Source organism: Eptesicus fuscus, chromosome 20 (genome assembly GCF_027574615.1).
Source record: "Eptesicus fuscus isolate TK198812 chromosome 20, DD_ASM_mEF_20220401, whole genome shotgun sequence".
In the NCBI taxonomy this organism is placed as follows: domain Eukaryota; kingdom Metazoa; phylum Chordata; class Mammalia; order Chiroptera; family Vespertilionidae; genus Eptesicus; species Eptesicus fuscus.
In genome coordinates this window covers 49452968-49479634 of record NC_072492.1, presented here as the reverse complement: position 1 = coordinate 49479634, position 26667 = coordinate 49452968, and the positions used below count along the sequence as shown (strand labels likewise).

The 26667-nt window shown below is 66.8% G+C and overlaps 1 protein-coding gene across 4 annotated transcripts in view; it reads right to left on the bottom strand.

The window, feature by feature from the left end:
* The window catches only part of SEPTIN9 (septin 9), a 124040-nt gene that overhangs the window by 20701 nt on the left and 76672 nt on the right, over positions 1–26667 (bottom strand). Inside the window, exon 1 of one of the 4 annotated variants that reach the window (XM_028130486.2) lies at positions 174–369. The exons of the other annotated variants lie outside the window; for them this stretch is intronic. The gene's annotated coding sequence lies outside the window, so the exon portion shown is untranslated. Of the gene's footprint in view, positions 1–173; positions 370–26667 lie in introns of those variants that run through there. 4 annotated transcript variants of the gene reach the window in all.

The window sequence follows — 26667 nt, the reverse complement described above, 5'->3', positions numbered from 1 at the left end:
AGACCCGCGGCCGAGCTGCTCCAGGCTTCCAGGGGTCAGAGCACAGCCAGCCGGCTGCCCCCGCCACCCCCCGACTGCTGAGGGGTGCCGTGGGGGAGGGGACCCTGCCCGGGAGAGGAACGGGAACGGGGAGGCAGGGCGGGGACGGGGGGGGGCGGGGGGGGCCAGCTCACCCTGAGCTTTCTTCTTCCTGGAGCCTCAGAACCCGGATCCCAGTCCGGCTCGGCTCCTCCAACCCCTCAGGGCGGGCGGTGAGTCAGCCTCCTCCTTCCTCCCGCCCTGCAGGCCCTGCGCGGAGCGGGACCCCTGGGAGGAAGGGCTAGGGGCTCCCCGAGGAGGGAGCTAGGGAGCAACCCTGCTGGGGCAGGGCCTGCATGCTGGGAAGGGCCCGGCCCACCCCCCGCCACGACCTTTGACCCGGGTGAGTGAGTCACTCCCAGGCCTGGGCGTGGCCAAGCGGCCTCAGGCTGACTCTCCCATGGGAGTTCCTGGGGGCTGGCTCCGGGGACGTGCCTGGGGCGGAGCCCAGAGGGGCACCTGGGAGGCTGTTTCCGGGCCAGCGGCTGGTCCTCCCGCCTCCTGGAGGATTAACTTCGGCCCAGCCCCCACGGCCACGGCCACGGCCACGGCCACTCTCAGGTTCCCCATGCCCAGCTCCCCCATGTGGCTGGGGGGTGAGGCCCCAGAGCACCCACACAAGCAGGCTGACTGCGCCCAGTGGGTCTGCCCTCCGGTCTTCAGAAGCCGGCTGCTCCCCAGAGGCCACTGGCCCACCCACCGAGGCGCTGCCCACCCTGCTGGCCACCCCCCCACCCCAGGGCTCCCGGAGGAGCTGCAGGTTTCCCATCAGGCCTGAGGGCCCTGCTGTCCCACGTCCCGCCCCCCACGCGGGGTGGCTGCTGCCGTCAGTCTCGGGGCACCTGAGCCAGGGCAGCTGCCCGCCAGCCTCCGGCAGAAGCAAGGCGAGCCCCGGCCGTGGTTTTAAAGGTTCCACATTAAAGCGTCAGAAGAAGCAGGTGAATTCCCTTTCCCACATTCACTTAGCCTCAGGGAGCCAACGTATCGTCAACTCCCCTGTCACCAGGTAAACACTGAGAGGCGTGCCACTCTCGCCTCCTTCCGTGCTAAGAAGTGTGTTGTACGGACGGCACCTCGCAACTGGGACCGACAGGAGCCGCGTGCGGCCGGAGGCCATGGTACTCCGACAGTCAAGGCTGCCGGTTCACGCTGGAGCCTTGGAGCCCTCTGTGCGGGCCGCACCCCACCCACCAGCAGTGCAGCCACACGGAGGCCGGTGCAGGACACAGCGCCCCGGAACAGCGGCGGCTGCTGCCGGAGCCCTGATCCCCACGGAGCCCTGATCCCCACGGCACAGCGCCCCTTCCAGGGGGCGTCCTGGGGGTGCTGATCTCAGATTCCACCGCCAGGAAGAACGGAGCTTCCCCTACGAAATGCACTTCCTGGAGCAGGAATCAGACGGTTCCACGGATGTCAGCTCCTGCTGCTGCCGACCCAGCTTCCCCAGGGTCCCCAGTCCACCTGGCCCGGGGTGCTCGGGCCGGGAGGAACCCCCACTCCAAGGCTGCCCAGCGACACGACTTGTGAGGCCTGTGCGAGAGGGGTGGCGGGGCGGGGCGGCTGGAATTTCCCCCGCAGCACGGACACAGGAACTTTCTGGGTCGAGGGCCCGGAGACTTAGAGGTCATGGGGGTTAGGACACGGAGAGGGGCCATTTGCAGAGAGAGACAGAGAGAGAGAGAGAGAGAGAGGGAGAGAGGGAGACAGAGCGAGAGAACTGAGGAAATGCAGGCGGAGACCCCGAGGAAAGGGGGGAGAGGGCGTGTGGCCGGCATCCGGGCCACTGCAAACAGCCCTTACGGAGCTGAGGGGTCCTGGGCACCGGCTTCCCCACACGCACGTCCTTCCAACGATCAGCTCACCACGCGCTGGCCCGCTTCCTTCCTGTCACACAGAACCGCACCCACTAAAAACCATCTCCAGAGACAGCAAGCAGGTAGGCGATTGCCGAGGGGCAGAAGGAAGGGGTGACTGCTCGGGGCCACAGAGGGTCCTTTTGGGGGGCGAACACGTTCTGCACCAGATGGCGGTGACGGCTGCACACCAGGGCGCGTGTGCTAGGGCTGCTCACAGCAAACTCCGCGCTCCGTGCACTCACCCCGTGTGTGCGCACAGAACGTAAGGACCTGATGCATCCTCCCCGCTTTGAGCCAGTTTGTCTTGTTTTATCGTTTAAAACGAGCCCGGCCGGCATGGCTCAGGGGTTGAGCGTCTACCTATGAACCAGGAGGTCACGGTTCGATTCCTGGTCAGGGCACAGGCCCGGTTTGCAGGCTCCATCCCCAGTGTGGGGCGTGCAGGGGGCAGCCAGTCGATGACTCTCTCTCATCACTGATATTCCTCTCTCTCTCTCCCTTCCGCTCTGAAATCAATAAAAATATAAACAAAAAGCCAGAGGGCCCTGAGACACAACAGAGTCCCGTGCCCCGTCCTGGGACGTGTTACGTTCCGCGGCAGGTGGGACCAGGCCTGGGACGCGGACAGCACCCCGGCTCACCGAGGAGGCGAAACGTGAAGAGACAGCGGAGAAGTGATGGTGCGGCGCAATGGTGGAGGGCTGTGGCCGCGCCCAGGACTGCAGCAGCCGCCGGACGCTGGGCAAGGCCAGGAGGGGCCACCCTGCCTGAGCCCAGGGACCCCGATCTGACACGGAGCCCCCAGAACTGGGAGAGCATAAGCTTGTTCGAGGCCAGCGGCCACAGGAAACGGCGGCCCGCAGCCCGGCCTCGGCCGCGTGAGCTGGGGCTCTGCTGGACAGATGGGGAGACCCCCAGCCCCAACCGGTCTATGTCAGTCTGAGCTGGACCCTCACCCCCAAACAGAGGAAGCCCCGCACGGGTCAGAGGCTGACATGAGGGGGGAAGGGGGTCCCCTGGCGTCCTTAACAAGGATGCTGCAGGCCATTAACCTGCCCGGGAGCAACCCCGCTGGTCAGCAGTCCAGCAGCAGGGTCCTGCCCTGGAAGCCATGGGGGGGGGGTGTGGGGTTCGGGCTCCCCCTCCCTGGGACCCACTGGGAGAGGAGCACAGACTGAGGTGTCACCACCCACGCGATGGCCAATGCCTCCCCCACACCGGCAGAGCAGGAGGGGAAGCGCTCACACTGCGCCCTCGCACTCACACGGCACACACCTGCCCGTCCTGGTCCCCAGGCCAAAGCCTGGGTGTGAGCACAGAGCCCAGCTCCCCGCCAATCCTCCCTCCCACCCGGGCAAACCGCACGGGACGCAGCGACGCTTCCCACCAAACATCCCTCCCTCACGCGGGCCTGCGGCTGCTCGCACAGGGCGCAGGGGAAGGCCCGGGCGGGTCCAGGGCATGAACCTGCGGCTCCGGGCAGAGGTGGGCAGCCACACCCCCACGGGGAGGAGCCCCAGGCTCCAGGCTGGCAGCCCCGGGTGCCGGCCCTGCAGTGTGTGTGTGTGGGGGGGGGGGGGGGGGCGGTCACATTGGGCGTAAATCTTCCTCTTTCTCCCGGTTCCTTTTCAACCTGATGCAGGAGAGCGGTTGGGTTCCCCCTCATCTCCACAGCAAGCCCCGCCCCTGGCCCTGGCCCAGCGCCCCCCCCCCCCCGCCCCCCAGCCGCTCACGCTCACTCTCTCCAACTCGGAACAGCCCAGCCCCCCGACAGATGGTCTGCATCTCCTCCGGCTCCCACCACCCACTCGCTGCGGAACCTCCGCCGTCTGGCTTCTGCCCATCGCCCTGTTGAACCCCAGCTCCTGAAAAAACCCTCACCGCCCACACCCAGTTCCACCCCACCCGACCTCGGGGCAGCGTGGGACATGCATTAACCACCCTCCCTCCTCCCCGCTTCCCCCAAGGCAGGGGTGCGGGCAGCCTCCTCTCCCCTCCTCTCAGCGTCTGCACCTCCATTGCCGGCTTCAGCCATCACCCCCCCTCCCAGCTGACATCTCTGGTCCTGACCCCCTCCCCAGCTCAGTCACATCTCAGCATGCTCTTTTCTGAGGACCCTACGGCCTTCATTCAGGGCCTGCTGCCTCCCAAACCCCATCTAAAATCCGCTCTGTTAGGTCACCGCCTCCAGGAAGCCCTCAGGATGTCCTCCATCAGATAGGCCCCCCTTTCCTGTTTAACCTGGAGCCCCAGCCAGGCTGACTTACCGCCGCCCGAGTCTCCAAGGCAGCGGCTCAAGATCAAGATCGATCATCTGTGAAACTGAGAGGCCCCATTTCCTCCTTTCTGAGAAGGCTCCTCCCACCCGCTGTCAGGACGCCTCTTCCCTCCCAGGCACCTTTCATACACATTCAGCCACGTTTCTGAGAAATTAACTGATGGCGTCTCGGCTTCGAACTCTGTGGCATGGCCCTCCCCTGCAGCCAAGTCTATTGTTCAGGGGTGAGGGCCCCTTTGCAGCTCACAGCAGCCCAGGCACCGCCCCCCCCCCCCCAACCAGTGCATCCTGGGGCGGCACACTCCCAGCCAGAATCCTGCTCACCAGGTGATAAAGCCATCAGCCCCTGCACTGATTTCAACAAGTATAAACCCAGCGAGTCTGGCCGGGAGCTCACTCGGGGTGTCAGGAGGGGAGATGGCCAGGTGGGGGCGCTCCAGGTTGGCGTTAGGTGCGATCCTCCAACCCTCCTCACCCTTCCCTGAAACCAGGACCAGAACCAAAAGCCCAGCAGCTAAAATGGTAGTGTTCTGAGTCAAACAAGAAATGGCTGGGGACTGAGAGGGGGACTGAGGGCCTGAGATCGGGGGGGGGGGGGGGGGGGGCAGAAAGGGCAGGGTCGGCGCTCAATCCTGGGGCACGTCCTCAGGGTGCCTGGTCCGCCTAAGAAATGCAGGGGCCTGGGCCGCCCTCAGCGATTGATTTAACTCATCTAGGGGCTGGAGTTTTAAAATCCCTCAAGGGACTCCAGTGTGTGGTCGGGTTGAGGTCTACAGCTTAGGACCCCCAGACAGACCGACCCACACTCAGATGTAGCGGGGTCGCGATAAAACGAGCTGAATGCTCCAAGACACACAGGCGGGGTGCGGGGTGCGGGGTGAGCGGGGCTGAGGGCCAGTAGTCCTTCCACCGCCCACAGAAGCTGCTGCCCCAGGGGTGCGCCCTGCCTCAGCCTGCGTGTACGTCACAGTCAGTCCGCAGACGTCACACAGTCCGTCCATGAACGTCACACAGTCAGTCCGTGAACGTCACACAGTCAGTCCGTGGACGTCACACAGTCAGTCCGTGGACGTCACACAGTCAGTCCGTGAGCGTCACACAGTCAGTCCGTGAACGTCACACAGTCGGTCCGCGGACGTCACACAGTCAGTCCGTGAACGTCACACCGTCAGTCCGTGGACGTCACACAGTCAGTCCGTGAACGTCACACAGTCAGTCCGCGGACGTCACACAGTCAGTCTTCACTCGGACGGGCTTCGATGCAGACGGTGGGGCCGTTTTTGCTACTGAGCAGCGACAGGGGGGGCCTGGCCCACTGGGCGGGCAGGGCTCGGGCTTTCGGCCCCGGGTCTCCACGCCGCCCGCGGCCCGGCTGGGACTGGGAAGAGCACAGGGCGGCGCCAAGGAGGGGGCCGCACACGCCGCCGTGGCGTAAAATTACCTCGAGCACAAGGCATTCGCGTCCCTGCCGTCTCTCGTCTGTTGAAAGGCAGAGCCTCCCAGAACTCAACGGTCACCACCCCCCGCCTCCCGGCGACCAGGGGTGACTGACCCTTATCATCGCAGACAAGTGTCCGCACCCCCTCCCCCAAAGGCTCTGTCCCAGAGCTACCCACCCCCATCCTTCCCCAAAGCGCCCGCTTATCTTTCCAGAGTCATCTGTCTTCCAGCAAGCGGCCGCCTCCTCCCCACCCCTTCCCCAACCAGGGGGCATACAACCCCAAAGCCTAACTGTCCCTTTTTTTCTCTTTTTAAAAAAAACGTATTTGTATTGATTTCAGAGAGGAAGGGAGAGGGAGAGACAGATAGAAACATCAATATGAGAGAGAATCATCGATTGGCTGCCTCCTGTACACACCCTAACGGGAATCGAGCCTGCAACCCGGGCTGTGCCCTTCAGTCCGCAGGCCGACGCTCCACCCACTGAGCCAGGCCAGCTAGGGCCTGACTGCCCCTCTGAGCCGCACTTTTCTGTGAACGCGCCCCCCACACACGATTAAATTGTCTAGCCCAGTGGTCGGCAAACTCATTAGTCCACAGAGCCAAATATCAGCAGTACAACGATTGAAATTCCTTTTGAGAGCCGAAAACCGACTTCTGCGCATGGGCCACAAAGTTTCAATCGCACTGTACGTGTGTGCCCGCACGTGGTATTTTGTGGAAGAGCCACACTCCAGGGGCCAAAGAGCCGCATGTGGCTCGCGAGCCGCGGTTTGCCGACCACTGGCCTATTCTCTTGCTTATGCAGCTCGTGTCCGATGACTGCAGACCCCCGCCTACTGAGCCTCCGAGGTTTTCCTCCCAACACCGTCCTGGCAGCCCTCAGCCTCCCCGCGGCCGGCGGTCCGGACTCCGGTTCTCACCCGCCGGCAGGCGCCATCCCCAAAGGTTTCCGGGACGCCCAGACCTGGCGGTTGCTGCCCGGCAGCCCCTCTGAGACTGACAGCAGCTGCCGGTGTGCTGCACGTCCTTCCCCTGCATCGGTGTGTGTTAACGGTTAAGGGCACGCTGCTTCTCAGACTCACTGGACCGGGGAACCCCTTTGCCTCTCTAATGCTTGTTAATGGTCCCCCAGAGAACAGTTTGGGAAACACTGGTTTACACTTAAAAGCCCATCAGCTCTGCTCCTGCTCCAGGCCAGACGTCAGACCACTCCAGCCTCGTGGGACACGGGTCCGAGGGGGGTGGGGGTAGGGAGCCCAGGCCCACAGGTCGGATGCTAACCTGAGACAGCCGTGGGTGGGGCGGGGGGAGGGGGAGAACCCTGTTTTTAATCCAAACCCCTAAGTTACCAGGGGCCGCACGAACGATCAGGGCAGCGCTGTTTATCACGGCCACGACCTGCCAACAACCCAAATTCACCGAGGAGAGCGCGCTACGGTCCCACCGGCCCAGCCCACCCGCAGGCGTCGGGCCCATGACCTCAGCGCAGAAGCAAGGTCACAACGCGCTCCTAGTTCTACAGCTTGGCAACATGCAAGACGGCTGCCCAGCGACACGCGTGTGCGGCCGGGAGAAGCGGGGCCGCGGCGGGTGCTCTCAGGCCCGTGGCCACGCCTCACACAGGAAGGACGAGGACGGCCCGGCGTCTGCCGCTCGGCTCGCCAGGCCCCGGTGCCCGCTGTCTGAGACGGCGCACGCTTTGTTGTTGTTGTTTGTTTTTAAACATATTTTTATTGATTTCAGAGCGGGAGAGAGAGATAGAAACATCCATGATGAGAGAGAATCACAGATCGCCTGCCTCCTGCACGCCCCCCACTGGGGATCGAGCCCGCAACCCTGCGTGTGCCCTGACCGGGAATCGAACCCTGACCTCCTGGCTCCTGGGTCGACGCTCAAACACGGAGCCACGCGAGCCGGGCTGGCACACGTTTTTTAAAAACAAAGAACTCTTCAGCCCTAGCCGGTTTGGCTCAGTGGATAGAGCGTCAGCCTGAGGACTGAAAGGTCCGGGTTCGATTCCGGTCCAGGGCACGTGCTGCAGGAGGCAGCCGATCCATGATTCTCTCATCGTTGATATTTCTATCTTTCTCCCTCTCCCTTCCTCTCTGAAATCAATTAAAAAAAAAAATTTTTTTTTAATTAAAAGGAATCTTCGGGGGCACTGGGAGGAGGAAGCCGAGAGCTTTGTGCGTCTAACCTGCTGGGTGACCCAGGAGACGGGCCGGGCCGTACCCTCCCTGAGTCTCAGTTCACTCACCTGTGAACCGAGGGCCACGACCCAGCTGCGGGGAGGAGGCTGCGCACACTCCCGCTCTCCCCTTCGGGCGTGGGGGAGGGCGATGTGAGTGGACAAGTCAAAGGCTTAGGAAGCACCTGCCCGGGGGAGCGACTCCAGGCCGTTCCCAGGCCCCAGGCCCCCGCAGAGCTGAGCCCGCCTCGAGCAGCGCAGGCTGGGTTTGGTCCTGCAGGGCGGAGGCCTTGTCCCAGGCCCGAGGGCTGTGTCAGCCCCGCCCCTGCTTTGGGGGGGAGGGGTGCCCGAAACCCCTCATCCCTTTAGCAGAGACACTGGCGCAGGTAACACCCCACCCCTGGAAACAAGGAAGCTTGTGTGAATTGGCCCCAAACCCGCCCCAACCAGGTCTCTCCTCCTTTCTGTCCTCCCAGCGCCGGGAGCTCAGGAAACGCCAGGTTGTGGGGCGGCTGGAACAGCAGCCCCGTCTGTTTACAGAGGGGACACTGGCCTCCTTCCCTTCCCCGGCCTGGCGTCCCCGTGCCAGCACCTCGCTGCCCCGGGGCCCGTGACCCCGTCCGTGAGCCACCAGGGCCTCGGGGTCTCAGGCGCGCCACCAAACTCCCCGTTTCATCTCGGGAGCGTGGGCTTTGGGTCCAAAGGAAGGGAGTTCAAATCCACCTCCACGTGTGAGGGCTTTGGGCAGATTTCTTTTTCTTTTTAAATACATATATTTATATGTTTTTTATTTCAGAGAGGAAGAGAGAGAGAGAGAGAAGCATCACCAATGAGAGAGGATCATGGATCGGCTGCCTCCTGCACGCCCTCCACTGGGGATCGAGCCCGCAGCCCCGGCATGAGCCCCGACCGGGAATCGAACCGTGACCTCCTGGTTCCTCGGTCGATGCTCGGTCCCGGAGCCATGCCGGCCGGGCCAGGCCAACGTCTGAATCTCTGGGCAGCGGCTCTCTCATCTGTCAGAGGGGAGCCTTCTGTCACCGGAATTCGAGAACGGAGAGATGGCATGTGCGCGGGCTGGCCTGGTGCCTGGCGCCCGAGCAGCCGCTCCCTCCGTATGGCGGCTTCCTCCCCTCCCCGCACGCTGGGGGCCCAGGGGAGCGAGCACCCGCCAGCTTCCCGGTCCCAGGGCCTGAGTGGGAAGCGAAAGGGGAAGAAGCAGAGGCTGCTGACGGACAGAAAGAGCTCTGATTGGGGACCACTTCCCGAATCTGCCTGTGAGCCCCAAAGCTGGCGGGGCCCCGGCCGGCTGGGGAATGTCTGTTAAAAGTGCATCTTAACGAGCAGGAAAGACCCTGCGAACGCGGCATCCGGGGAGGGAAGCGGACAGAAAGGCACACGGGAGGGCACTGCTGAGACCAAGTCCAGGCCAGGCCAGACCCTCGGGGACGGGCACGTGCGCCCACCGCGGGTACCGGAGCCCTCGCCCAGGGTGGCATGTCACGGAGTCACACCAGAAGCGGGTGCCTGTGACCCCGGGGAGCCGCTCCGCCTGCGGCGGCTCCTGCACCTGCGGGCTCCTGGCTCCCGGGCCAGGCGTGGGGCGGCCCCGGGAGGAAGCGGGCAGCTCTGCACCACGCAGTGAGCCTAGCGTTTACTTCGAAGTAAGAAGTCTTCTTGAAGGTCGTCAAATGCCAAGATCGCTCATCACGGCGTGCGCCTTAGCAAGGGGACTGGCGATTCACAGGCGTCTGTTCCTCCTTCACTCGGGGCCTCTGTACCGCCCCCCTCACCCCCCCACCCCCGCTCCTCCACCCCGGCGGCCACGGAGGCAGGGACGGCACCCAGGGGTGGGTCGCACAGATGTGGGCGCCCCGTGTCAGGCCTCAGCGTCAGGGACAGAGTTCACAGAGGTGCAGGGGCAGGTGGAACCCACCTGATTGGGCAACGCTTGGCATGGGCCTGGGCATCTGACAACAGTCCCCTGGGGTCAGCCTTAAGGAGCCCTAGGCGGCCCTGCCCGGTAAAGCAGGCCCTGGGGGCACAGCCCGGGAGGCAGCACCCCGGAAGGGGAGCCCCGGAAGGGCAGGCCCGATGAGGCTGCCGGTGGGTTTTAGGCCCCAGGAAAGGCCCATCAGCAGTGACGGGGCGGGAACCGGCCCTCACGTTCACCTTCGTTTGTGAAAAGGGGACCCTCTCCCCTGGTTTCTCGCCTGCCCGCCTGGGGGGCCTCCCTGTGCACGGAGGGGGGCGGGGGGAGCCCAGGACCCCCCAGGCCCAGGACCCGCGGGGGACTCCGCCCGAACTCGTGCAGAGGGCGCACCACTTCCTCCTGCACTCACTTCCCGCGAAGCCGCAGCGGGTCCCCGCAGACGAGGGACTCAGAGGCCCCAAGTCCCGCACGGTGCACTGAGCTAACGTCGGGGTGCCGGTCGTCGGGGTGCCGGTCGGCAGGGCTGGTCCCCCGGAGGCTGTAGGAACAAGCCTTTCGCAGCCCAGAGGCCGCCACACTCCCTGCATCTTCTGAGTCAGCAGAGCCGAGGGGTCGCTCACCATCGCGTCCCTGACAGACGCGACCTCCCGCCACCTCGCTGGGTTCCTTTCGACGCCACGGCCCGTGGGGATTTTCCGGGGTGACCGCCCCTCAGGCCAGCTGACCAGCCACCTTGTTTCCACTCGCCACTAACTCAATGAGGGTGTGGGCATCCCGGGTCATCACCCTACGACCCCTCGCCCGGGTCCTGAGGGGTGAAGGGGAGGGTCCCAGCCCAGGAGGCGGCCTGCTTGGGTTCACCGCCCAGCACTCAGCGGAGGCCCTCAGTTATCCCACCTGTGAAATGGGCCACGTGACTGAAGGGGCCGGGGAGCCCGAGGTCCTCCCCAGAAACGCATCCTCAGCTCATTGGCCAGCGACTCCCCGGACAACCCCAGGCTCTCGGGGTCTCCTGCCGCCGCGCGGGCCGCCACGGGGTCCGGCAGGCCAAGGCCACTGAGGGGGGCAGGCGGCCGCCTGTGCCTCCCCCCTCGCCAGAACCACGGGCAGCCAACCACCCCTCACCTGCCCCTTACTGTCCAGGGGAGCCCAGGTCATTCCCGCTCTCCTGGGGTCACAGGGGTCGTGGGGTGCAGGGGTCAGGGATGTGCTCCCAGACTCAGGCCAGACCTCAGGCCTCGCTTCCCCCCCAGGCGCCCTGCCTGCCTCGTGGCGGCCCTGCGGGCGCTGAGCCCCCCCGAGAGGCCCACTGCCCACATCGCAGGCCCCGCAGCTGCCGGGCTGTGCGCTGGGGACGCCCCTCAGCCCGCGGCCTCTCTCCCTCTCTGTAGCCCGCGAGCGGGCCGGGGATCCACGGATCCACGCCGGACACGCCTCCTGCCGCACCGAACACCCGTGGGGAGCTCCGACTCCCCTTGGCTTGCAGAGCCAGCAGCACCCTCACCTCCTCCCTGGTGTCCCCCCCAAAACCAGCACAGCCAGCCCACCCGCAGGGCGGTGGGAGCTTTGTCACGGGCGGGGGGGGGGGGAGGGAAGGGAAGGGAGGCCTTAGCCCGCGCCCGCCCCAGCCTCCATCGCCCGCCCCAGCCTCCATCGCCCGCCCCAGCCTCCATCGAGAGAGGCCCGGGCAGCAACAAGGAGGCCGGAGGGGGCAGGGCCGAGGGCAGAGGAGGAGAGAGGAAGGCCGGCTGTGCGATTCCAGCTCAGGGCGGAGGAAGCAGGGGCCCCGGCTCCGCGGTGGGGGAGGGGAGGGGCGGGGCCTGCACCCCCACCCACGGCTCCCGCCTTGGGCCTCCAGGAGGACCCATCCCCATCCCATCTCAGGGGAGCAAGTGAGGCTCTCTGGTTGCCAGACTCCGGTAATGAATCCCACATTCACCGGCTTACGGCAGGCCCGCCCCGCCCCCGCTGCTCGGCACAGCTGGCCCCCAGAAGCGAGGGCTCGAGGTGCCGCAGAGCCGGGCTGCACTCCCCCCCCCCCCCCGCCCCCCCCCCCCCGAGAGCAGGCCTCTCCCCACCCCCCTTCCCCGGGCAGGCGGCCTGGACAGGCGCCATCCCCCCTCCTGCCCAGAGCCTGCGGCGCCCGGCGGGTGGGGGGTCCAGGTGCCCCTCGCGTCCGGCCCCCAGGCTGCGGAGGAGCGAGGGTGGACGGGTGGACGGCAGGGCGGCCGCACAGACACAGGGTCAGGCTGCGGGGACACGGGCACTGGGGACCGCGTTCCTGCAGCCACGGCGCCGCGCTCGGGCCGGGTGAGCACACGGCGCCCAGAGGCGGCAGCACGAAGGCCCCTCGGGGTCCCATCTCACCGACACACACGCAGGGCCCAGGGACATGTGCTCCGTACCCACGCCGCCACCCTGACATGCGTGTGTTGCTTAGTCACACACGTAGCACACCTGCAGTGAAGGCGACATGCTGACCACATGCAAGACGGGGGGCGGGGGGCGGGGGGCAGGAAAGAACCGAGACGCTGAGGCTCCGTGAGCAGTCTCGCTGGTCAGGCGCCTGGCACCCCCGCCCCCCCGCCCCCCAAGGACCAGCCCTCGGCCGGCAGCCCCGGGCACAGCAGGCGGCTCCTCCGGCCTCACCAGGAGCCACCCGCCCCTCGAAAGGCCACAGAACCCGGCCTGGGGGCCACGACTCCCACGCTGCCCCTCACCAGCTGTGTGCCCCTGGCCAAGGGGCTGCCCCCCTCTGGGCCGCAGGGACGAGAGAGCTACGTGGGGGCCCATGGGTGTCGGGACGGGGCGCTGGAGTCCGCTTCCCGAATTCAAACCCTCCCTCTGCCGCACCCATGAGCGGAGTGGCCGGGGCAGGTTCCCGAGCCTTCTGTCACCGTCACCCTGCTGTCACCGTCACCGTCCCGGGACCCACCGGCCTGGCCGCCGGGCCCAGCCAGCAGGGGGTGCTGCCTCCTTGCCTGTCCCTCTGGAGCGGGAGCCCAGCCTCCGCCTCCAGCAACCCACCGCCCTGTGAGTGAGCAGAGGCCCGGCCACCCCCAGTCCACATGCGGGAGGGGCGCGTCTCCCCGGGGCCTCATCAAACCCACGCCCTGCGCTCCCCCCCACCCCCGCCCCCGCGGCTCCGTGTGCGAGGGCACATACCTCTCCCAGCCTGTGGGAAGGGGCGGTGCGCGGGGAACCTCAGACTCCGGGGTGGACGGAACGAGGGAGTCATGTTTCAGGGGCCGCGGGAGCACCCCGGGACGCCAGGGGGCTCCCCGCAGCCCGTGGAGGGTCCCCACGCAGGTGGATGGGGCCCACCACCCCGGCAGTGGGCGTCCCTTTGCCCCCCTTACCCCTCCCTCCAGCAGCCGGGAGGTCAGGGTGCATGTGGCCTGGGTGGGTGACGTGCGGGGCGGTCCGACAGCGGCCAGGGGAGTGGGGGCTCGCACCGCGTGGCCCTGCTCAGGGGGGCCTCCTGGGGAGCAGGCCAAGGGCAGCCGCCTGGGTGGGTGCAGGGGCCCTGCCTCCCCCCCCAGCCGCCGGGGGCACGGCCTGCAGACGCCAAGCCAAGGGACCCTCAGCCAGTAGGAAGGCGAGACACTTACACACGCAGACGGCCGCAGCCACGTCTCCCGCACACACCCCAGCACACACCACGTCTGCTCTGGGGAGGCCAGAGGCGAGGGCTCTGTGCTGGGAGCCCCCACCCCTGGTCGGGGAGGCCCCACACGAGCTCCCCTCTGGGCCGAGCGCTGAGTGGCGGGCGGAAGGCCTTAATGAGGACCAGACGGTGCCGAAGGGAGGGAGGGACGGGAAAGGAAACGGCACGGAACGCGCGGGCCCGGGTGGGGGTGGGAGCCCGGGAGGGGGCGGGAGCCGAGGAAGAGGGGGAGCGCCGGGCCCAGGCCTGCAGGGGAGGGGTGCAGAGCTGCAGCGGGCCTCGCCCCTCCTCTGCAGCTTCATCCCGGCTTCCTTACCCACAGGTCAGAGGTCAGGCTCCAGCTCCCGCCAACCCTCTCTGCGCCCCCAGAAAGCCAGGGACACGACTGCTGTTCCGGGCGTGGAGGGTCCTGTCACAGCCTCGCTGTGGCTGGCCGCACGCCGCCAGGAAGGACCGGCCCCTCCTCCACCCGGACGCCAGCCTGCCCCCCACCTGGGCCCCCCCCCCCGGCCCCCCCCCCGGCCCTGCCCCTCTGCCGAAGGAGGTCGCCGCCGCAGATGGGGTGGCCTGCCTCACGCAGCCCCCTCTGCCCAGCCACCCGAGTCGGCTCAGGGGTCGCCCTGCGCCCTGCTCTGCAAGGGGCCACCTCGTGCTTCAGCCAGTGACCAGGGCCCGGGAGGCCAAGCTTCCGGGGGACGGTACACATGGGCTTCTGGGAGAGGGGACCCCGGGACGCCCGCCTCCCCTCTGCGAACTGCGACTGCTCTGGGCAGCAGCTCAGGAGCCAGCTGTCCCCGCAGCCGCCGCGGGCCCTTGACCATCCATTCCATCTGTGGTCCCCCGTGTCCCGAGACCCCAGGAGATCCCCAGAACCCCAACTGCGAGCCACGACGGAGCAAGGGCCGCGTGCGGGCGCTGCTCCCGGCGCTCCAGCGCCCTCCCAGGTCCCCACGCGGCCCGCGGGAGCCCGCCCATCGGCACGCTCCTCCTGTAACAGGTTAGGAAATGGACACAGAGAGCTTAAGCAACTTGCCCCAGGCCACACAGCAAGAAGGGGCAGGTTCTGGCCCCCTTTCCCGCTCGCCTTCCTGCGCCCCCGTCTGCGGAGGGGCAGTCCAGGGGGTCCGTGTCCGAGAATCTCATGTTCTAATCGGGCACCCGGGGCCGAGAGCCGGCGGCGTCCCCCCGTCCTCGGTTCTCAGCGCCAGCTTGGCCGGGGGAGGCCTCAGCGGGTGAGCGAGTGTGAGAGCAAACGAACAGAGCGACGGGACCAGGACAAAACACAATGGAAGTCTCACTCCCCACTCCCACGGCCCCGCAGACAACCCCGCAGATGACCCCGCAGATGACCCCGGAATAAAAGGCAGGGCCAGGCCCGCTGCCTGCCTCACCCCGGCCAGGCCACCCTCTGCTGCACCCCCCCAGCCTGTCCCCAAGCCCCTCGGCACCAGGGCTCCCCTCACCAACGTGGCCCCTGTGGCCCGGCCCTTCCCTAAGGCGGGACTCAGACAAGGAGCGAGGGGAGCACATCCCAGCGAGGGGCACCCGTGCAGGCGGGAGAAGGGCCGGATCCATGTGTGTGTCTGTGTGCGTGTGTGTGCGTGTGCATGTGTGTGTGTGCGTGCATGTGTGTCTGTCTGTGTGTGTGTCTGTCTCTGTGTGTGTGTGTCTGTGTGTGTGTGTGTGTGTGTGTCTCTGTGTGTGTGTGTGTGTCTGTGTGTCTGTCTGTGTGTGTGTGTGTGTGTGTGTGTGTGTGTCTGTGTGTTTCTTGCCAGTGGTATCGAGCGCGCGTGTGGGGACAGCACCGGGAAGGAAACACGCACGTGCTCGCGGGCTGTTCCTGTCGGATCCGAGGGCGACAGTGAGGGAGCGCCCCCTTCACCGTCCTCTCGCTGAGAAGGCTTTTGTCGGGAGCAGCCATGCTTTCTACATTTCCTTCAGGGAGGCACACGCTTCCTCGCCTCCGCAGGCCTCGCTCCCGCCGGCACCGCCCGCCAAGCCGCTGGGAGGTTCCCGGGCGCTGTCGGCGGGCACGGGGCTGGGTCTTCCCCTGGCGGGGCGGGGGCGGGGGAGGGGCCCAGGGTCCTTCTCCGAGCGCAGAGCCGGGTCCCGGACCCACCAGGGCGACTGCCATGAGCCACTTCCCGTTGGGCTGCGGGGCGGATGTGGGGTCAGCCTGAGTTTGTGTCAACACAGCTCTGCTCCGGCCCAGCCTGGGGGGGCCCTGCACCCCTGCCCCGACCCCACCCCCCGGCCCAGCACGACAACTCCAGGAAAGATGTTAGCAGGGAGGGAGGCCGCGGGGGAGGGGGGGTGGCAGGAGACACTTTCCAGGGACTTGAGGCCTCCACTGCCCCCTGCTGACCGGCGGGCTGGGCGAGGCAGAGGGGACAGAGTGCCCAGCGAGGCCCAGGCGGGAGGGCGGCGGGCACACCCGGGGGAGTGGAGTTGGGGGCACACAGGACCGGGAGGCATCCCCTTACCCAGGCCGGCTCCTGTCTCCAAAACATCGCTGTGCCCCCACCTCTGGCCACGACACGAGGCTGCCGGGACCACACACCTGCTTCCCCGGGAGCCAGCGGGCTGGGCCAGGCAGGGCGTCCCACGGCCAAGGCCACCGGAGCCAGCTCCCGGGGTCTGCTGAGGCCGTGGGAAGAGGATGTGAGAGGCGACGCGTTCACATTCCGGGGCCGGGACCTGCCGCCAAGTAAGTGGTCCCCGTGCCACCAGCACCTGGCACTGCGCCAGGACCGCCAACAGGTCCTGGGCGAACCCCGGGCCGGCAGCGCAGAGCGGGCGCCAGGAGCCCAGCACGCCCTCCCTCTCCGGACCCGAGGCCCCTCGGCGCTCAAGGTCTCCGCGATCTCTCAAACCAGGGCCTGCCCGCCCCTCCCTCAGCCGCCCCGTTCACCAGCTCCTGTCGCCAGCACACGGCAGTCCTTTACCCCGGCCTCCTCCACACCCGGCATCCTCGAACCCTCCTCCTCCAGAAGGACACGGTCCCTAAGCACGTCCCCGGAGCGGCCACCTCTTGTGGATCACACAAAACGACGACACGGCTTCCGGCCCCTCCCCGCACCGGCCTCTCCTCGAAGACAGACACCCCTGGGTGCCTTCACCCAGGCCAGCCCATCCGCACCCAGATGTCCCCCGTGATTCTCTGTCACACCCCCAGAGGCAGCAGAGCCCAGCACCTCCATCCGTCGCAGCCCAGGCGACCGGGAACTCGCACGTCACGGCTGCTGGTGGCCAGCACGGGAGGCCTGAGAGCTGATGGCATCCCGAGGCAGCCGCCGCCCCTCCCGCACACGCCCCGGCTCGCCCTGCCCGGCTGGCCCGGGGGCTCCGGCCACACGCAAGCTGAAGGACACAGGTGACGCCACAGCCCGCATGCCTGTCCTCGGTCCCGGGGGAACCAGGGGGGAGCCGCCAAAAGGCCAGCACGCCCCCGGCCGCTCCTGCGGGAGGCCGACGCCCTCCTTGGTGGCAGGGCTGTTTATCTCACACTCACTATGCCCAGGGCTGTGCCACGTCCATCTCTCACGTCATCCCAACGTCCCAGCAAGACAGACTCAGAGTGGCTGAGTTAAGTGCTAGGATCAGAGCTGGAACCCAGGTCCAGGCCAACCTCCTCCCTCCATCTTCCCTGAGCCCACCAGGTACCAGCAGCCGCAATTCACCTATCAGCAGGATCTTCATGCCCATGGCTGTCTAGGGGGTGTGGCGATGCCACTTTGCCCTCTATCCTAATCACCAAACTTCCTGCTTTCTACGGTCCCCCAGACGCCACTTCCTCCAGGAAGCCTCCCTGATTGCTCCAGTGAGATGGCGCTTCCCCTCCTGCTGCCCTGGTCTTTGGTCAATGCTCCTGAGGAAGGTGTGGGAGCCTTGCAGGCCACAGGAGGGTCAGACTGCGGGGACCAGCACCGAACAGGCCGCTGGTTCTGGAGGGAGATGGCCTAGGGACAGAGCAGGGCTCGGAGAGTGCTCAGACTCAGGAATCTGCTGGAAGCAGCTGCGTGCCGTGGGTGCTTCTCACATTTCTTAGGGCCTGGCCACGCGGTGGGTGGACGGGGTGCTGGCTCCTAAGCAGGAGGCCGGGGCGTGGCCACGGGAGGAAATGGCTGGCTGCCTAGCTGGGCCCATGAAGCCCCCGTCCCCACCCCCCGCCCCCACCCTACCAGACCCCTCGGCTCATCCCGATCCCCTGCTCTGGGCCACACCCGCCTGTGTGACTAGAGGACCTTCTTTCTCCCAGGTGAACACGCCCCCAGCAGGGCACTCAGGCCTCACGTGGCTCTCCCGTCCACAGGTCAGGACCCGCAGGCGGTGGGCCTGCGTCTGTACAGGATCACATGGCTGGTGGGGCACGGCGGGCTGACCCTACGACTTCCGGCTCCCCTCCCCCCACACACACGCCCTGCGCACACGTGTGCATGCCGGGTGGTGGTGGGTGGATGAGCGGATTCCTCTTTCCAGCCTCCAACATGCGCACTGGGTCCCTGGGGTCCCTCAGTCACTGAACGCAGACTCGGCCCCAGGCCCCGGGCGGCCTCAGCAGTGAAGGGCCGTATGGCGGCCCCACGTCTCCACAGCTAAGGCAGCGCCAGGAGAGGCAGGGATTGCAGCCAGAGCTGCATCCGGGTGGGCAGCCACCGTGGGGACAAGGCCACGGCCCCCCTCCTGGGCCTCTGGAGCGGGTGGGTGGGGGTCAAGGGCTCTGGGCCGAGGCAGGAGAGAGCCCCGCAGCGCTGGCTGGGAGTCCAGCCACCGAGCCCAGAGGCCTCCAGGGCCAGCAGCCTGGCTTCCTGTGCAGCTGGGCCCCGCACACTCAGTCCCCGTCAGCAGGACCTCCCACCGCTGGTCCATCTTCCCAGGCCCAGCACATGGTGGAGGTCAGAGCTGTGCTGGGGGAGGGGAGGGGCAGGGACCAGGAACAGCCCGGAGGAGGGAAGGGGGGGAGGGGATCACACTCCAGGAGGAAGAGAGCTCACTGGGGCCAAGCCCCTCCACCCAGGCCCTGCCTGCGGCTACCCCACTCCCCCAACAGGAACCTACGCTGGGGTCCGAGCCTCTCCCCCAGCTCCCTCCTCCCGACACCCAGGCTGCGACTGATGGGGGTGCCAAGTCTCACATTCATTCAGGGATACAGCCCCGTGCTGGGTTCCTTCCCTGCCACGCTTCTCCTTGATTCTCCCAAAAACCCTTTGAGGGAGGAGGATGCCCTTCAACCCATTTTACAGACACAGAAACTGAGTCCTGGGGCCACTACCCAGGTGGGTCAGGAGGTGTCCATATCACCTGATGGAACCCCAAGCACCCCGACCAGATGCTGGCACCGTGGCACAGAGACCCTGTGCCCTGGGACCCACCAGCTGGGACTCTGGAGTCAAAGAGCCCTGTGTTCAAACACCACGCCGGGCCGGCCACTTCCAGCTGTGTGACCTGGGGCAGCTTCCTCAACCTCTCTGTGCCCCGTCCCCGCTTCCCTACAACAGGAACGAACTTTCCTAAGTGGGTCGTGCGAACGCATCAGAGAAAGCCGGGAAGCCGGGCCAGCGCTCGGGCGGGCGCGGAGTCCGCGGCAAGCGGCCGCTGTGATTAATGAAACATTAATGAAGCCGGGGCGGGGATGACAGCCTCCCCGCGGTGTCCCCAGAATGGAAACAAATCGCTCTCAGCTCTCCCAGCAGCCAGCGAGCCAAGGGCAGGCTCCCGGCCGGCGGCTCCCGCACACACACCGGCCCGAGCGTTCCGTCGGCCGCAGGGAGGGCGCGGCCAGGCCACCACCCAGGTCCATCTCGGGGCTGGCACCTGCCTCGAAAGCACATGCTGGACGTTTCCAGATCTTTCCTCCCCTCTCCCTGACCTTCTCCCACTCAGTCACCCCCCACCCCCGCGTCACTCTTACTCACTCTCTCCTTTCATTCCTGCCCAGGAACGAACAGCCCGGCCAAATGTGTCAGCAGGCTCCCGGGACCCGACCGCGGCGGCTGCACTTCGGGGAGGGGGCGGCCTGGGGAGCACTGCTCGCCGAGAGCAGAAGCGGGGAGCGGGGTTGAGACGGGGTCACGGGGCAATGGCGGGCCAGCCTGGCGTGGCCTGGCGCTACTCCCCAATCAGGACCCAGCCTGGGGCCACATCTCCCAAGTGTCCTGGACCAGAGACTTTCCACCCGGTCACACGGTCGGTCACACAGCTGCATCGAGTCTGTCGTGACTGGAGGTGGGAGGGTCACCTGGTGGGTCCTGGGAGTCTGGGGCATTCAGGGGCGGAGGTGTCTCTCCCTCACCCACAGCCCCAGGTGTGGGTGCAACCTCGGCGCCCACAGTTCTCACCTGGTGACAGGGCACTGAGTCCTGGCCAAGCCCCCAGACGAGGGGGAGCTGGAGGGCGCAGGGAGGGCACCTGAGCGTGTGCCCTAAACTCCCTCTGCCACGGAGTCCCGCCCCCGGGGGTCGGGGACTCGAGGAAGCTCCTCTCCCCGTCCCCCAGGCCACGCGGACGGGCTGGCCTCCCAGAGAGCCACGTGGTGGCCGCTACTGTCCTGGCCGCGCCGCCTGGCCCGAGCGGAGCGCTGACGAGAGTGGAGACGCGGCTTTTCCCGGGCCTCGCCATCTGACCTCTCGGGTGTCCCGAGGGCCCCAACCCCGGACGGCGTCCAGGCCGCGTGGACAGGCCCCGGTGCTGGTCAAGGTACCCCCAGCAAGAGCTGGCCAGGGCCTCCTGGTGGGGAACAGCAGGGGAGCTGCCAGCCTGGAGGGCAAGGCTTGTCCACTTCCGACCTCACCCTGATGGGCTCCGCACCCTGGTGGGCTCCGCACCCACGCCGGCGGTGGGGAAGCTGCCCGAAACCTCCGGCGAGCCTGCAGCCTGCAGGAGCCGTCCCTGCACCCCAGGACAGAGTGTGGGGGACCTGTAGGGACCTGCTCCGGGGCCAGCGAGCAGACCTGGGAGGCAGGAATGCTGGCTCCCGCTCTGCCCAGGGCCAGCCTGGAGGCCACAGGGCAGTTCTAATCCAGCCCCCGCCCCAGTGAAGAAGGCACACACCCCCTCTCCCCCCACCACCACCACCAGCCCAAATATCTCCTGCTGGTTCTTCCAGCAGAATTCAGGCTGGTCTGTGAGGAGAGGCAGGAGACAGACAGCTGGGCGGGGCGGGGCCGGATGGGGGTGACAGTGAGCAGCCCCAGCGGGCTCTCTGCCGTGGTGATCAGGGGAGAGAAACGGGGCTTCCGATCTGTTCCCACTCACCCCCTGACAAGCCGTATCTTATTTCAAAATCCAGGGCCGCGGGGAGCCTGGGGGAAGTAGGGGAATACCAGTGTCTCCTCTCTAACTGGGGTTTTCTTTCATTGCATCACTCAGGGCGCCCAGGGCGCTGGCCGCGGCTCCTCAGCATCCCAGCCAGAGCTCGCGGGGACCGGCCTCCTGCACTGGCCAGTCCCCAGCCCTGGGCGGCCGTGGAGAGCTCCACCCCCTGCTGCTGCGGCCAGGCCTCCCCAGGGTTCAAATCCAGGCTGTCAACAGCTGTGCAGCTGCAGGCAACTGGCTGGAGCTCTGTGCCTTGATTTTCCAATCTGGAAAATGGGACCATGAGAGTAGCTACGGCCTGGCAGCTAGCCTTACCCTGCCAGAGCGGCCCGGTTGCTCAGCCCTGGCCACCCAGCCGAGATAAGGATCTCCCTCATCATCTCACTCATTGTGGCCACAGGCATGTGGAACTGGAAGAACCAGTAAGCCCTCCCAGTACGAGGGGGAGGTGCTCTTGCCAGCTGTGAGCCGCAGGGGAGAGGGACAAAGGCAGGGACAGCGGGAACGTGCAGGAGGAAGAAGGAACCCTGGTCCCGAGGGCCATTCAACAGGACACGGCTCCCAGCGCTCCCCGGCCCCAGGCGCCCGGCCTTCCAGGCCCAGACAGAACCCCCCTACCACCCCCCACTCCCCACTGCAGCCTGGGTCTCTCCGGCCTGAAGGCTCAGGTGGGGCTGTGCAGGTGATCACGGGAGCCAGGGTGGCCAGGGCCCCACCCCTCCCCGAGACCAGGCCGCAAATGCCCGCCAAGAACGCGCACGCACGATGAACAACCCAGGACCTGGGCACAGCCAGCCTCCTGCGGAGCGCAGCCCCGGGGACCGGGGTCCGCGTGTCTGACCCGGCTCCCCTGCCTGAACAGAGAGCTGTTTGCATGAACTGCCGCAGAGCTGGGGTTTGGACTGAGGTCCCACCCTGTTTGTGCACCTGCCCATCACCCTCCCTAGAGACGCAGGCGTGGCCAACCCCCCCCCCCACAGGGTGGCTGCAGGAAGTAGTGAGGCCCCGAAGGACCAGGCCCGGGGCTGGCCTCCCAGCCACGCCCACCCCAGAAACCCACTGCCCGGCCTGAACTCACCTGCTTGGGGTGGGGGCCGGGCGCCTCAAACGCAGGCGGGCAGCGGGCAGCGGGCAGCGGGCAGCGGCCGTGGTTTGGGGCCTGCTCTGGGAGGTGCCTCGGCCCTCTGTAACCCGAGCCCTGAGTGACAAGCCCGGCTTCCCTCCGGCACAGAGGCCTTAGTCAGCGGGCAGGCGGGGAGCCACCGCCTCGGGGAGGCCTGGCCTTAGCCCAGAGCCTGGGGGGAGATCCTGAGCATGAAACAGGGCCCCCTGTCCCACCCCACCCCACCGCCGCTGGACGGCTGACTGGGGAACAGCAGGGGAAGAGAGCTCACTGGGGCCAAGCCAGTGAGGGGTGCAGGGAGGTGGACTCCGCCCGGGCCTGCTCTGGGCTCACCACCCCTCTGGCTCGGTTCCCCGTCTGTAACGTGCTCCCCATCCCTGGGCACAGGAGGGAGCCGACACCCCAAGTTCTGCCAGAGGAGGAGGCTGTCTGTCCGTGTGATTGGCCTGGGGTGGGGGGGGGGGGGAGGGCAAGACCACACAGCCCAGGTGCCCTGTCCCAAGGCACCCCTCCTCGTGGGTACCCCCCATTTCTGCTGCAAGAGGTGAGTCGTGACGTGTTGCTATGGACGTGGGGATGGGTGAGATGGAGGGGCCCGGGGCTGGAACAGGCAACTGGGGGCTCGGGGGCAGGGAGGGGCCGCCACCCACATGACACAGCCCTCCCGCGTCCTGGCTGTCTCCCCTGCACCACGGGAGCCTCATCTCGGAGCTGCCGCCCCAGGAGCTAGGGCCCAGGGTCCGGCATGGGAAGCAGGGCCCATGGCCTCAGATGCCACTCGGGGGAGGCCCGGCTGAGCGAGGCCGCCTGGAAGGCACAAACGTGCCATTTTGCCGGCTCAGGGAGCCCAGGGAGGACGCCTCTGGAGCCGGGCTGGGTCCGTGAGGAAAGAAGAGGCCCAGCGGCCCCCTCGGGCCGGGCCGGAGGGCGGCCTGCAGAGCAAGCGGCTCAGGAGGCTCCGGCAGGGCCGCCCGCTGTCAACAGGAGGGGCGGCCGGACCGAGCTCTGGACCCAGGAGACAATGGCCGACAGCAGGACTCCCAGGGGCCAAGGCTACTCGGTCACCGCCCAGGGCCACACCTGGCCAGGCCACCCTGGTCTGTCCGGCCAACTGAGAGGCCACTGAGGTGCCATGGGCACCCCAACCTGTGCGTCGGGGGGCTCCAAGATGTGTGATCTCAGGGCACCTCTCCACCCACAGGAAACGGAGAGAAGAACAGCAGCGGCCGCCCCCACCGGCCAGTCCGACGGGCGGGAGGTCACGGCTGGAATGTGTGCCCCGGGCGCCCCGACCCTGAGCACCCCTCTCGGGGTTCCTGACACAGGACAAGCCCATCGGCTCACCCACAGCGCCGGGCTCCGCGACCTGCACTCGCTGACACCCCCCCTTCACCTCCGAGGCCAACCCCTGCACACCTGCGCCCCAGGTGTGCTCGGGGGGCAGCCCCACCGGGAGGCTGGGCTCCGGGGGCCCAGGAGGGGCGTTTGGGGCCGAGGGATTCCAGACAGCTGGAGGCAGGAAGCAGTGCGGGGACATCCCTACAAAAGCCCCGGCGACGAGAACAAGCGTACCCGTATCTGTGTTTCCCGACAGGCAGCCTCTGGGTGGAAAGGACGGCTCTGCGTCATGCGTTCCCATCAGCCTCCCCGTCTGGTGAGAAGTCCTCAGGCCCCGAAGCTTTGATGGGAAACACGCATGTCTGTGGGAAATTCCACGCACGCCGAGCGGCACTGCCGGGTCTGGTCGCCACACCAGCGGCCGACGCCTCCCCACGTGAGGACCTGGAACCCGGGGTCCCTGCCTCCGCTGGCCCAGAGGAAGCGGGAGGAGACGGACTGTCGGGGGCCCGCTGCCCCCCATTCCGGGGACAGGCTCTGATAGCCGACCTAGCCTTCCTGCCTCTCGCCATCCGAAGCATCGTCCACTGTCCCCCACACCCTCCCGTCCCCTCGAACCCCCGCCCGGCCATCATCGAGGGCGGAGCCTGGCTGCTGGGCTGCCCCAGGCGCCGCTCTGTGCGCCTCCTCACAGCCAGCCTCCCAACGCCTCGAAGGGACAGCTCTACAAACGGGGAAACGGAGGCACGGAGCGGCGAGGCAGGGCCAGAGCCGGAATCCAGGCGGCCCGCCCCCAAATCGCGGCCCTTAACCGGACGGTCATCCGGCAACACCTGGAGAAGGGGGGCCTGTGGTCACCCTCCTTTCACAGACGGGGAAACCGAGGCTCCAGTGGCCGGTCAGCCCCGGGGCCAGGAGGCAAGCCCAGTGGGTCTTGGAGCCCATGGACCGTAGCACCGGGGGGCTCCACGCCGGGGTCCCCCAGCTTCTCCTGGCCGCACGGATGATGGGACGGGCGGTGTCAGACCTGAAACCCGAGATTCCTGAAACCCAATCCGCCTGGACCACTCTGTCCCCTGCAAGACCCGCCATCACCGCCCCCCAGGGGGCGCCCCCCGCGGGGCTGGGGCTCCGGACTCACACCCCCCCCAACATTCATCACGCTGCACCGCACGCGTGTCGCAGGGGGACAGCGTCCCGCGGACATCGCCGCGCCCAGCCCACCTCTGCAGACGGCGCGGGGTGGCGGCTGCAGGGCGGCCCCTCCCCACGCCACCGCCTCTGAACCATCGGAGGGGTTTTAAATAGCTCTCCGGATGCTTCTCTAGAAAAAGAATATAAAACATGAGGAACAAACCTCACACGGAACATTTTTTCCGTTTTTAACGTATGAGGCTCCCACAAAACTATCAGGCTCAGATGGTTTCCCTCGTGAGCTCTCGAAACGTTTTAACCCAGAGGGGACTGTGTGGCTGCGAACCGTGTTCCAGAACAGAGAGGGAACGGAAACCCTGCTCAGCCCGCACCGCACCGACACCAGCCCGAGGAACACGGTGCCCCACCCCGCCCCGCCCCGCCGGCTGGCCGCAGACCCAGCCCGATCCCGTCCCTTCGTGCCAAAGACCTCAGACCCCCGTCTCGCTGCGCAAGCCCAAATGCATTCCAGCGGGTTGGTTCCATGCACAGAAACGAAACCGTGAACGCACCAGATGGAAACCAGGGAGGAATTCCTTTCCTGTGATTTCGGAATGCAGAGGCCTCTACGCAGAACGGGATCCCAAAAGCAAAGAGAAAAGAATCCGCTGGACGGCCTGAGGGTTTCAAATCCCTGCTTGGGCCCTGGCCGGTGTGGCTCAGTGGATAGAGCGTCGGCCTGCGGACCAAAGGGTCCCGGGTTCGATTCTGGAAAAGGGCACAGGCCCGGGTTGCGGGCTCGATCCCTGGTGGGGGGTGTGCAGGAGGCAGCCGATCCATGATTCTCTCTCATCATGGATGTTTCTCTCTCAGATTTTAAAACAACAACAACAAGAAAAGGATCAACAACCCAACCGGGGACGAGGTAAGCGGTTACAGGGAGCCGAGGGCCCTCCTGGGAAAAGGCACCTCCCTCCCTGAGAGGCACAGCGTCCGCACAGCCGAGACCTCCCTGCGTCTCAGCCTCGGCTGCTCGGGCTAAAAACTGGTGCATCGCCTGAGAGGCCCAGCACGGCTCAACGTCGTGTTTGTTTTTAAATGTGTACCTACTGATTTGAGAGAGGGAAGAAGGGACAGAAAGAGAGAGAGAGAAACATCGGTTTGTGGTTCCACTTATTTACACATTCACTGCTTCTTGTACGTGCCCCGACCGGGGATCGAACCCACAACCTTGGGTGATCGGGACGACGCTCTAACCAACTGAGCTACCCGGCCAGGGCCAGGGCTCAGCGTTCCGAGGCGCACACACCCTCAGTGCAGAAAGTGCACTCTGCAGTCGATCCGACACTCACCCGTGCACAGAGAGACACGAGAGGCCTCGTGGGAGCGCCACGTACCACTGTGGAAAGCAGGGGATCGGTGGGGCCGCGGGGCGGCCGGGGACGCAGCTGTCGGAGGAACGAGTGGCGAGCAGACGCCACAGGATGGGAAGTGGAAAAACACAGCCAGTGCAGAGGTCTGGCTCCATCTGTGCTCGCACAAAGCCTCTGTATTTACACAGGCCTCCGCACGTGACTCGGGGACCTGCCGCGCTCGCACATCCAGGACGCGGCGCCCGGCCGTGAGCGCGGCCGCCCTGGGGAGAGGGTCGCAGGAGAGACGGGTTTCCTGCCGGACCCCCTGGGCCTCTGCCTCTTCTCCCTGACGACGGCCATGCGATGGTTGTGATAACGGAAGGCCGCGGGGAAGCGGAGCTGGGGACACAGAGCGGAGCCCTTCGGCGCGGGCCCTGCGGCCCGTGGAGCCGGGGCTGCGCGCGGTTCCCTTTGCGGGCGGGTTCCCAGGCCGCGGGGCGCCGGCCCGCCCTGGAAGCCTCACCGGGCGGCGCTGTCGCTCTGAGGCTGCCGGGCGGAGGGATGATGCCCGCCCCGCGACAAGAGAGGGGACCCGGCACCGGGGCCCGGGCCTGTGCAGGGCCGGAGAGGCGTCTGGGACCGTGTCCCCCACCAGCAACTGGGCACGGCGTCCCAGCTGGGCCCCGGCTCTCACACTGTCCACTTGGAAGTCGGAACCTCGGGGGATCATTTTAGAAGGAGGCAGAGGACAAGCTGACCTCCAGGGCCACTTCCGGTCCCGCGTCCTCCTGGTCTCACTGAACTACATTGGACTCCCAGGTGGGTTCCCAAAGCGGGTTCCCTAGAACCCCGGGTGCCACAGAAGTTGCCCCAGAACAGCCGTGGGAAAGGGGAGGGGGGTCCCCTTCCTCGGAGCATGTCCGCTTTTCTCCCCTCGCCCGCTCAGAGAATGGACGCTCG